The sequence below is a fragment of the Mustela lutreola genome, chromosome 1 (genome assembly GCF_030435805.1).
Source record: "Mustela lutreola isolate mMusLut2 chromosome 1, mMusLut2.pri, whole genome shotgun sequence".
Taxonomy (NCBI): Eukaryota; Metazoa; Chordata; class Mammalia; order Carnivora; family Mustelidae; genus Mustela; species Mustela lutreola.
Window position 1 is genome coordinate 239,302,735 of NC_081290.1, and position 12,065 is coordinate 239,314,799.

The 12,065-nt window shown below is 45.8% G+C and overlaps 1 protein-coding gene across 6 annotated transcripts in view; it reads right to left on the reverse strand.

Moving 5' to 3' along the window:
- TRIM66 (tripartite motif containing 66) overlaps positions 1 to 12,065 on the reverse strand; it is a 59,489-nt gene that overhangs the window by 38,631 nt on the left and 8,793 nt on the right. Inside the window, exon 1 of one of the 6 annotated variants that reach the window (XM_059135367.1) lies at positions 3,212 to 3,614. The exons of 4 other annotated variants lie outside the window; for them this stretch is intronic. The gene's annotated coding sequence lies outside the window, so the exon portion shown is untranslated. Of the gene's footprint in view, positions 1 to 2,509; positions 3,129 to 3,211; positions 3,615 to 12,065 lie in introns of those variants that run through there. One more of the 6 variants, XM_059135359.1, reaches the window with a different exon arrangement.

Here is a 12,065-nt window from a genome sequence, read left to right on the forward strand (position 1 = left end):
ATACATGAACCTGTAGGGCTGCAGATGTACATATAAAATAACCAAACATCTGCTTATAATATTTAACATTTAATACTTAATACTTAGTTATTAATACATATTTAAATCACATATCACATAAAATATTTAGGTGCACTTCCTTTTTTCTATTTGGATTTTTCAAGTAATAGCCTTAAGCTTTTATTTCATACACAGGAATATCAATTCTGAGCAATGCAGAGCCAGGACCCAAAGGTCACACACAACCATTCCTAGAGCAAGTGGGGTTTCTGCCTCTTGAATGAAGAAGTCACAGGCACCAGAGTTCTCCTGGGGATCTAGGGGCCTGGGAGAGAAGCTCTGAAAGCCCAAGTTCAGTCCTCCTGTCATAAGAGTGAGCACTCTGGTCCCTGGGAGGTGTGGGGCAGATGGTTCTCTTACCACCATTCCCCGCACCAGACCTTTAGGAACGTTACCTCATTTAATCATGAAACCACCTCTGAGAGGCAGGCCTTGTCCCCATTTCATAGCTGGGGAGACTGAGGCTCCAAGAAGTTGCCACCTGGCAAAGGTCATATAAAACAGGGGCAGACCAATGACTGGAATCCAAGTCTCCCTGATTCTAAAACCCAGCCCTTTCTGTTATGCTATAGCTCTCTACTCCAAGTTTAAACAAGGTAGTTTTAACTAATTCCATAATTTTATTATAAGTAAAATATTCCATAATAATGATCAGACTCTAATGATGACCTGAACCCAGCTTTGGATCATGCGAATCCAGAAGGAAGGAACTGGGAGCCAGCCCATCCGTGCTTCAAGTTTTAAGAAATATGATCTTTGAGAAAAGGCAGGTGAAGAAGAATTTTTCTGCCTGGTAATAAATCTGGATATAGTTTCATATTATAGAACCAGTGGTTCTCAAACTTTGTTACATATTTGAATCCTATGGGGCACTTTAAACACCCTGATGTCAAGCCCATATCATCTAAATCAAAGTTTTAGAAGGTGGAATCGAGGCATGAGCCATTGTTAAAATTGTATATTATATAACAATATACAACCATGTTTGAGAACAAGCACCTTAGAGAGAGCATCCCCTGGCCCCAAACCTGAGCCTGACAGCTCTTTCTCCATACCATGCAGCTGAGAAGGGCAGGACCACCCAGTTTTAAAGAGGCCCCACAAAGTTAGGAAACGTACTGAATGCAGCTGTGATGTATCTCCTTTCTGGCAGGGAAGGGAAGAGGGCAGATCCCCGACAGACAGCAGGGTGTCCTGACACCTAGCTTCTCTGGGGATTGATGGACACATCCTGCCTCCCCTAACTCCCAGCTTCACTGGAGGACCCACGAGCTAAGGGCGTGGGAAGCTGCCTGAACTCCGGCACGACAACCACTGCTGCCAGGGCCTAGAGTGTGCTGAGCTCAGGACTTAGTAGGGCAGCAAGGAAGGGGGTCAAGACCGGATAGTCCACCCTTCAAAGATGAATAGCAGCACCAAGGCAACCGGGAACCAGGAGGCTAGGCTGGGAGAAACATCCCAAGGAGGTGGTCAGTTCAGCTCACCAGGTAGGACACATGAACCCCAGGTACCTAAGCCTGAACCCGTTGCTATGCAGCCCACTGAGGGTTAAGAAGTCCTTCATGCTACAGCTCCTGTCCACCGCTCCAAGGAACTTTACAGCTGGGGCCCAAGCTCTGACTCCCACAGAGCAGTGGCATCCTCAGAAGCAGCTTGATGCTCCCCTGGCAGCTCTCACCTGTAGAACCAAAGCTGGACAGACCTAGCTTTTTGTATGTAGCCAATTCCCTCACCATACAGATGGTGACGTGGATGCCCAGAGAGAGGGAGGTACTTAGCTGAAAACCACGGAGCCCTTATAAAATATAGGTGCTACCTGGAACCACTGAGCAGTCCCTGACAATCTACCTCTGTATCCATAAGTAAGACATTCTACCTCCTTATGCCTCTGTCAGTCACTAGGCAAGGAGAAAAAAAAAAAAAAAAGAAAAACAAACCTGGTGGTATCCTCTGGCATGCTGGTCATCCTCACTACCCATTCCTGCCCTCCCAGCCAGGGACAGTCCCAAGGTACCAGGCACCAGCTAAGCCCCCCACCACAGAAGCCCCTGCAGCCTTCTAGCCCATAACTCAATTCAGCACCCCCCTCTAGAAACACATTGCACCCACTCCCGAGATTGCCTAGTCCCTACTAGAAAGGCAGACTTTGATCCTATGGGGACTGCTGCTCCTGCCCCTGGCTGCCAGCAGGTTCACCTGTGGCCCTGCTGCCCTGTGATGAGAGCGACACCTGGGAGAGAAGTCAGAAGAGCGACAGGTGAGACCACCACGGGTCCCCAAGGACGGTGCTCACCAAGTGCCCAGGCACACCCACCCTGTTTGCTGCAGCCGGCTGGGCTGCGGGGCCTAACCCTTGGGGAACTGGGTCCTGGGTAGGGTAAGGGGAGCACCCTGGGTCCTCTCCTTTCTCTGATATATCCTCAGCCAGGGCTGCGTTTCTCCAGCTCACCTGAGACGCTCCTGCAAGAAAAGGTTGGTTGACTCCTCCTGTTCCTGTTTATCTCGAAGGCTCTGCAGCAATTTCCCAAACTGAGCAGCAAGAGGGAGACCTCAAAGAGGCGACTCTCTTCCTAGCTGCATCTCCTTCCTAATCCTCTGGGTGCCTTGGAATAGAAGCTCAGAAGGAAGAAAACGAGATTTTCAACTTTCAGGAACTAGCTCTGCCGCCCTCTGCACGGCTCAGGAGGCCATCACTCTCAGCCTTTTAGGACTCGATCCAAAAATCCTTCAGCCCTCCATGTTCCCCAAAATGACAGTGCTCATGTATGGCTGGAATCTGCCCCGATCCGGCAGCTCATTTAAATAGAGCTCATCACAACAACAGTGTTGGTGGAGAAGTGAGTAGCTGCAGGGCCCTGGGGACCCCCTGTTTATACGTAGGAAGAATGATGCAATCTGGGTATCAAAATAGCAATCCAGAACGGAATAACAGGCTCACGCAGCAGCGGTGCCTGCACACCCAGAGCTCAAGTTGACACACTCTGTCAGCCCCACACTGCTGCAGCACGCAGATGCCAGGCACACGCTCTCACCGCATCATTTTAAAAATCAGCAGGAGCCCGAGATAGCCCTCCGTGCCCCCGGCATGGAAGGAGGGTGTGGGGGGGGGGGACCTTCAACAGACATTAAAATCTATTTCCTACACACTCACCTGCTCCTGCCACTTCACCTGAAGTCCTTATCCTGTGACGTCACAGTCAGTTGCCATAGTGACCAATTGTCCGTCACAAGTGGAGGATTAGGACTTCGGATGGGGAAGACACACGTTTCTGATGCACAAAGGTCCTGGGAGGTGTCCCTTGGCAGCTAACTCTACCCTCCCCGCCCCCACCCCGGGGGAGATACAGTCAAACACAAGCAGGGAGAGAAAAGGGAAGGAAAAGCAAGGTTGAGTTGGAGGGAAGACATAAGGAGGGGGGCAAAGCTAGGAATACAAGATAATCGTAAAAGCAGAGAGCACAGGAAGGTTGCAAAAGCATGGGTGGGAATGGTAGGGAATATGCCTGGAAAGACTGGCAGGAGAGTAAGTTCCTGAAGGGCCCCGAATGCTAAGCTAAGGAGCTTGACCTTTATCCTAAAAGCAAAGGCTCTGGAGAGGACAGAGCTGGGCTTTATGATTTCCTTGATGAACTGGGGACTGGGGGGTCAGGGAGAAGTTTTGTCCAGTTTAGTGGTAGTGGGATCCCGAACAAGGGTAGCAATGGAAAGACAGGGACAGAAGAGTTGTTTCAAAGAGAACCAATAGGGCATGACCAAAATAGGATGTGGCAGGGAGTGGTATGTGAAGATAAAGGAGTTAAGTGGAGGGGCTGTCAGGACAAGAGGTAAGAGGGAGGGAGAGTGCTGTTGCCAGACCCCATCTAATGTGTGCTCTACTTTCTCTGGCGTCCATAGCCTCTTCAGGTCAGGCTTCATCCTGCTTTGCCAGACCCGTAATTCACAAATCTGGAGGGACTGTTAGAAATCCTGAATCTACCAAATCCAAATCTCTTGGGTATGGGTACGGGACCAAAAATCTATATTTTTGGCAAGTTACCCAAGTGCTTCTTGGGCATTCAGACACAGCACTGGCTCAAAGACCAGTAAGCTAGAAGCAATGGCAAAAACAACTGCAGTGACCGCCCAGAAGGGCTTTCTGCATCCAGTCGTCTCCTCCAATCATTCTTCTCCCTAAGCGAGAATAACTTTCCAAAAATACAGATTTGATTGTATTCCATTACAGAATAGCTTAAATTGGTCATGACCCTTCACAATGAGTCCCCAAATTTCCCTTCCGGAGTTCCCACTTCCCTCCTTCAAACAATCCTAGATTGCAGCCAAAATTAACTCTCTCTTTTTCCTCCTGTCATCCCTCCATATGCCTCATCTTAAAACTATTCCCTACCTTCAGTTCCCATCCAGAGTCTGGCCCTGCCTGGCTCCTACACAGATATTCCTACTTGATTCCACTCACGGATTCAAATCCATCCAATCTCCCAAGGCAGAGCCTAAACCAGGGGTCAGAAAACCACAGCTTGCTCTTTTTGTAAATAAAGTTTTACTGGAACATAGTCAGGTCCATCAATTCCCAAATTATCTGCTCTGCAGTGGCGGTGCTGAGAAGTGATAACAGAGCCTGTAGGACCCACAGAGCCAAAAATATTTACTACCTAGCCCTTTACAAAGTTTGCTGGTCCCTTCAATTGTTCTAGCCTCACCCTTTGGGGTTCAATCCTCGTAATGGGGATCCTGCTTGTTTCCAATTCTACCTCCATCCCTGTGTGCTTGAGTTCTGATATCTGGGTCACACTTCCATTTGGGGTAGGACACTAGGAACAAACTTCCATTTGGAGTAGGATGCTAGGAACAAGAAGAAGATATTCCAGGAGGAGGAAACATCATAAACAGAGGACTGCGGATGTCAAAATGTGAGGCCTCTGGGGGAAAGACTGGTAAAGCTGGTTCATGGAGAAGAGTGACAGAAATGAGGCTCTAAAGTTACCCTGGAATCAGACTGGGAAGAGCCTTGCCAAGCTAAGTGTCTGCTCTGAAACATAAGCAATCAAGAGCCTCTCAGGTAGCTAGAGCGGCGGGCTCACAACAGAAGAGAGTGATCAGGGTTGAAGCCAGAGGATTTGGGAGAATAACACACAGAGGCAAGAAGTAAAGTGAGCTCAGCCAGGGGGATCCAAAGAGTGTGCGGCAGGGCCACGTGGCCCATCTAAGCCAGAGTCAGAACATGGGCATGAGATTAGATGATGGGCTGAGGCAGGAGATGATGGTCCACAGCGTTCAGAGCTCATGTTCGTAGGACAATCCAGCTGTGAAACAAGCTTTCAGGGCCAAGAAATAGCTCATAGCAGAATGCAGAAGGTACAGGTTGGATGGATCTAGGCTCACTCATCTCATCTGATAGACTGGCACCTCTATTTCTTTCCCTTCAAATCTCAAGAGTCAATCCAAGGACTGCACTGACATACTCCAGCAAAGCCCCTGTCCCCACTTTCCAGCTGGTCTGGACAGAGTTGATAGTGGGAGATCCAAGAGCAGCAGCCTACTCTAGGTCTGCAGTGCCTACTGGCCATCAGGTCCAGGCAAGCCCTGGATCGGCAGGCAAAGGAGATGAATTTGTTTTTTCAGGTTCTGTAACAACTATGGCATTCAGCAGGATTCTAAGGCTTTCTGGACTCCTGATGCTCCCTTTATGTGGTAAGGGATTAGAGATAAGCTCCAAGGGTCTTTCCTGCTCTCTAGCTTTCACAGCAGTCAACCATGACTGGTCCCCCTTGAATCAGAGAGTTCCAGTAGACAAGGGGCCCCTCCAAGACCCTGTCCATCAATCACAGCTACCTTGAACTGAGGGAACCCTCAGCAACCTACTCAGGCTATATCCTTCTGAGCAGTGCTGGTAGCAGCCAGCATATCCCCCAGAACACAGCCTGCTACCTTCCCAGTACCAGGGGGATTGCTCTCCCAGTAACAGGTACCGTTCTGAGGTGCCAGTGCTACTCCTGGGGCCCTAGAGAGCCAATTAGGGTGAGGAAACTGTTCATGAACTAAAAAGCCATCGTGCTGATAGGGCTTGGGAGCTCCAGCTCCTGCACCTGCTGCACACCCAGCTCAATCCAGCTCAGCTGCCTGTCCTCCACCTAGGAGACTTGGGTCACTGCCCACAACAGACCCCACAATGGTTGGACACAACATTAGTACCTGGACTGAGCAAATAGCAGTCACCTGGCCTTCCAGGCTCCTATAGCTGAGCTCTCATGCCCCTGCCTCCCACCCTCACCCGAGGCCATTAGAGCCCCTCCAGCTGAGCTCTCATTAAGATCATCATTTCTTTCTCTGACTCTGAGGTTGTAGCATCTTGCATCAGTTCCCTCTCTTCAGATCTTCCCAAAGTCCCAAGGCTTGCCCACTGAGGGACAGAGATTGCCCCCCCTTTCAGCATCTGTGGCTTACAAGAGACATGTTGTTACCCAAATTAGCTTCAGGAAGCATGAGGCCATGATGGTTATTTGGTGTTCTCGGAGCTCTTCAAGTCCAGCCCTGAAAGCCAGAGAAGACCTGGGATTGCCCAGTCAATTAGTGCCAGAGTCCAGACTGAGCTCCAAGGGCCATGACGTCCAGACCAGGGCTCTGCCCACATCTCCTACATCACCCACATCAAAATGTAAGATACTAAACAAGTAGATGCTAAAACTGTGATATCAGAATCAAGGTCTCTCCGCTAGGATTTATCTTTAGTAGATTTGAAAAGGAAATACAATGTTCCTTCTTACATGGGGTAGGAAATAGCCAATTAATTGCCCTTCTCCCTTAAAACAACAACTAGAGTTATAGAGTTAACTCCTATAGAGTTATAGGGGTCCTGAGAATTTTGAAGACAAATGCAGTGCATGGTAAATGTCAGTTTCAGGCAGCCAACTCCCTTCAGAGCTTGCTACATTATTTTAAGTATCACTTTGCCACTCTGTGGCTGACTTCTCCATAGAGTCTGACCTGGGACCATGTTCAGTTAGGCTGAGAAGCAGAGTCCCACGTATATTGACTCTAGTGGGCTAGGTACACCCATCTCCCATTCTCAGGCATTCTGTACAGAGTCTGCAGCTCCAGTCATCCCACTGCACAGCTAAGTCACTGTGTGCTCAGAACATTGCTGCCTTCGCTCTTGTCCCCATCACTAGCTTTTAAAGACCTTGCCCCTCTGGTTGCCTTAGCAGAGCCCTAACACAGACACATTTCCTAGTGTGACAGAGCTGCTGGGGAAAATCTCCGCAAGGCCATGGCCACATTAAAGATGTGCACCTGAGGACTCAGGCTGAAGTGCTGGTTCTTTCCGCAAAGATTCTCCATGGAATCTCCCCATCCGTTCAGGGATTCCACGTGAAATCTTCCCCTAAGCTGAGTGCTTACAGGGCTGATCACAAGCTCCTAAAAGAGGTTTGACCTGACGTAGCAATTACAACAAGTTGTTTTAAACTTGAGACCCCACATATTCATGATACCCAGGGTTTTCATATAATGGGAATAACACCTAATTACAGGGTCGTTGCACGGTTTTAAAAAGATGATATAGGCACAAGCACCCAGTATAGTGTCTGCCAACCAGCAGGTGCTTGATAAACATGTTTGCCCCTGGCAACCTGAGAAACAGAAAGGACAATGTCACAAGTGGGACAGTGTGCCTTCCATGTAAGAGCCACAGGAGATCTCTGCGGATTCACTGATTCAATCATTTGTTCAAGAAATATTCACTGAAGCCCTCATCCTGTGTCAGGTTCTGTATTGGGCTGTGGAGAGGTAGAGATGAAAGGCCCAGTGCAGTTAAATCAGATGCCTCCCCTAGTGCAGACGTGCAGGCCCCAGGGAGGCTCCCCCAGGGATCAGAGTTGAAAATCAGCTGGACGGCCCCTGGGCCCATGCACACAGCAATGCTCAGCTCTCCCAGCAACCAGCTGACTTGGATTTATGGAAGTGGACTTACCCCATGCACTGTTGGCCCACCTGGCTGGAGGCACTGATGGGCCTATTTATACTTTAGCTTCTACCCATCTCCTCTCTAGCTGTTTCCCATGTTTTACTTTTGAAAACCCCAAACTGGCAGAAGTAGGACAAGTGTTTTAGCAAGTCTGGGCCCCTGCTCTGCTGGATAAAGCGGCAGTGCTAAATGCTCTTTCCAAAGAACCAGATCCCAAGCAGGTTATCTCAAATTAAGGACCAGAAATCAAATTCAGGTATTGGGTTTCTCACTAGACTAACTAGAGATAGATGACAGCTCTCCTCTCATTTTCATGAGACAGCTCATTTGGGTACCATTCTTTCAGTTCTTCCAAAAACATTCAGTGAGCAACTGATATATACCAGTCTGGTCCATGGAGAACCTCCCGGAGGTTTGCTTCCTTGCCTGAACTTTTTTTTTTTTTTTGTAAAATTTTATTTATTTAGTAGACACAGAAAGAGAGCAGGCACAAGCAGGGGGAGTGGCAGGCAGTGGGAGAGGGAGAAGCAGGCTCTCCACTGAACAGGGAGCCCAATGCGGGGCTCAATCCCAGGACCCTGAGATCATGACCTGAGCCGAAGGCAGACGCTTAACCGACTAAGCCACCCAGGTGCCCCTCTTTGCCTGAACTTTACAATCTTCTCTTCACATCCATACCACACCATATTATTATATGTCTAGTTCTCTGCCCTTCAACAGAACAGGAGTTCCTTGAAGGCAAGGGCCCTGTCTTTTCATCTCTATACCCTAATGCCAAAGAGCCCAGTACATAGAAGTCAAATACCCGCAAAGAAGACAGACATACACAGGCAGATAAACCAACAAACACCCACACAGCATAGAGTCCTAAAATCTCCCAAGAAGTCAGAGAAGCTGATTCTACTCTTCACCCATAAATGCAAATATGGAAGGTAACAATGGCCTGGCCAGGTCACAGGACAGACTAAAGAATATAAATAAGATATAAGAGTATATAAGATATAAGAATATAAGAATATAAGATGCCACATATTTAAGAAATTGATTTGTTCCGAATCAAACATATTCACATCTGACCAATTTTTTTTCTACTTCAGTTGTTAAAGTTCTAAATAATAGTATTTTGTTAAGTTTCTAAGCTTCTTACTATCTCCTATGAGCAGTACAGAATGTTCTACATGTACATGATCATCTAATCTTCCTAAAAATCCTGTACGATAAATACTACTATCACCATCCTCACATTCTAGGTGAGAAAACTTGCCCAAGCTGCACAACTAGTAAGTGGCAGGCAGATTAGACCTCACACTCATGCCCACACATATTGACACCAAAGCTAATGTTTTTATTCTCCATTACACTCAGAATAACTTGGTGAATGAACAGTATAATTCAAATAATTGTCATTAGCATGATTTAGTTTTCTGACTTCAGGGTCATACAAAGACTTGAAACATGCATCATTAGTTCATTTTAAAAATCCTAAATGAGATCAAAGACTTAAGCATAAGAGTTAAACTAGAAAGCCCTTAGAAAACACAGGGGAAAAGCTTCATCACAATGGATTTGGCAAGAATTTCATGGTTAGGACATCAATGAAAGCAAAAATAGATAAATTGTACTTAGCAAAATTAAAAACTTTTGTGCATCAAAGAACACTATTAACAGAACAAAAAGACAACCTGAAATAACAGAAAATATTTACAAATCATATATCTGATAAGGATCTAGTACCCATAAAATGTTTTAAAAAATTCCTACAACTCAACAACAACAACAACAAAATCCCAGTTAAAATGTAGGCAAAACTTAAACTCTATACCATTATACAACAACTCTCTGTTCCCTGCCTTGTTCCCCAGCCCCTGGCAACAACCAGGCTATCTTCTGTATCTGTGACTTCACTACTCAAGGTACATCATGCAAATAGAATCATAGACTATTTGTCTTTTTGTTGTTGTTGTTTAAGATTTATTTATTTGACAGAGATCACAAGTAGGCAGAGAGGCAGGCAGAGAGAGAGATGGGGAAGCCGGCTCCTTGGCAAGCAGAGAGCCCGATGTGGGGCTCGATCCCAGGACCCTGGAATCATGAGCTGAGCCAAAGGCAGAGGCTTTAACCTACTGAGCCACCCAGGCACCCTCTATTTGTCTTTTTGTAACTGGCTTATTTTAGCATAGTGTTCTCAATGGCCATTCCTGTTGTAGCATGTGTCAGAATTTTCTTCCTTATTAAGGCTAAATAATATTCCACTGTATGTATATACCGCATTTTGTTCAGCCATTCGTCTGTTGATGAACACTTGGATTGCTTCCACCTTTGGCCATGAGATTAATGCAGCTATGAACACAGGTATACAAATATCTCCTTGAGTCCCTGCTTTTGGTAATTTCATTTTTTAATTTTTTGGAGGAATGGCCATAGTGTTTTCTACAGAGGATGTACCATTTTATACTCCCACCAATAGTGTACAGGATTCCAATTTCTCCATGTCCTCACAACACTTGTTATTTTCTGTTCTTTTTTCTTAATAGTAGCCATCCTAATGGACGTGAGGTGGCATCTTGTGGTTTTGATTTGTATCTCCCTAAAGATTAGTGATGTTGAGCATCTTTTTGTGTGCTTATGGGCCATTTGTATATCTTATTTGGAGAAATGTCCATTCAAATCCTTTTCCCATTTTTAAGTTAGATTGCTTTTTATTGTTTAGTTGGAGAAGGTCTTTATATATTCTGGATATTCACCCAACAATGCTGGAGCATTTTAAGACATATTTAAGATTCACCATGCTTATAAATTTAACTTATAAGATTTCCAAGTGTAAATTCCAACAATTATTTGCTAGACAACTGAAATATTTAAAAAAGAAAATAAAAAACATTTAATTTATAAAAGCAAATATTAGCTAGGTTTATAAATAAAAGTGATTTTTTAAAATTTTTTATTTTTTATAAACATATATTTTTATCCGCAGGGGTACAGGTCTGTGAATCGCCAGGTTTACACACTTCACAGCACTCACCAAAGCACATACCCTCCCCAATGTCCATAACCCCACCCCCCTTAAAAGTGATTTTTTAAAAAAGATTTTATTTATTTATATGACAGACAGAGATCACAAGTAGGCAGAGAGGCAGGCACAAGTAGGCAAAGAACGGGGGAAGCAGGCACCATGCCAAGCAGAGAGCCTGATGCGGGGCTTGATCCCAGGACTCTGAGATCATGACTGGAGCCGAAAGTGGAGGCTTAACCCACTGAGCCACCCAGGCTCCCCAATAAAAGTGATTTAAAAATTTTAAAGTGATTGTTAAAATTTGCTACATTTATAAATAGAGTAAGACGTGTAAGTTAAAATTAAAAGTTTAAGGAAGGACTAAATTTAAGTTTAAAAATCAGATTTTAATTTTTTTTTTTTAAGATTTTATTTATTTTATTTTATTTGACAGACAGAGATTACAAGCAGGCAGAGAGGCAGGCAGAGAGAGAGGGGAAGAAGCAGGCTCCCTGCTGAGCAAAGAGCCCGATGCGGGGCTCGATCCCAGGACCCTGGGATCATGACCTGAGCCGAAGGCAGAGGCTTTAACCCACTGAGCCACCCAGGCGCCCCTCAGATTTTAATTTTAAAAATCAAACTAGATCATCTTTCCTGGGCTCCAAACTCACAAAAGAGCCCAGGGAGGTCATACAGTTTGCCCAAGAGTTCAGAAGGCCCCAAATTCATAGCTAAAGACAACTGTGCTGTTGTAATACCTCAAATTTGTATGCCTAGCCTTTGGCTACAAATCACTTTAATAATACTACAGACAACAAAACAGAGATGATGTTTCTAAACATTCACAACTTGTTAGACTTTCTCATCCTCCAAGTTCCTCCAACAGAGACTACATCTCTGTTACAGGCCTGTACTCGAATGCTGAGCTGAAGAGTCCTAGTTCACATCTCCAAGGACTCACAGTCCTCAATGAGATTGTTCCCTAGGAAACCTGATATTCAGGTGCAAGACACAAGCTCCTCCCGCCTGGTGGTGACTTAAATGGTGAATGGT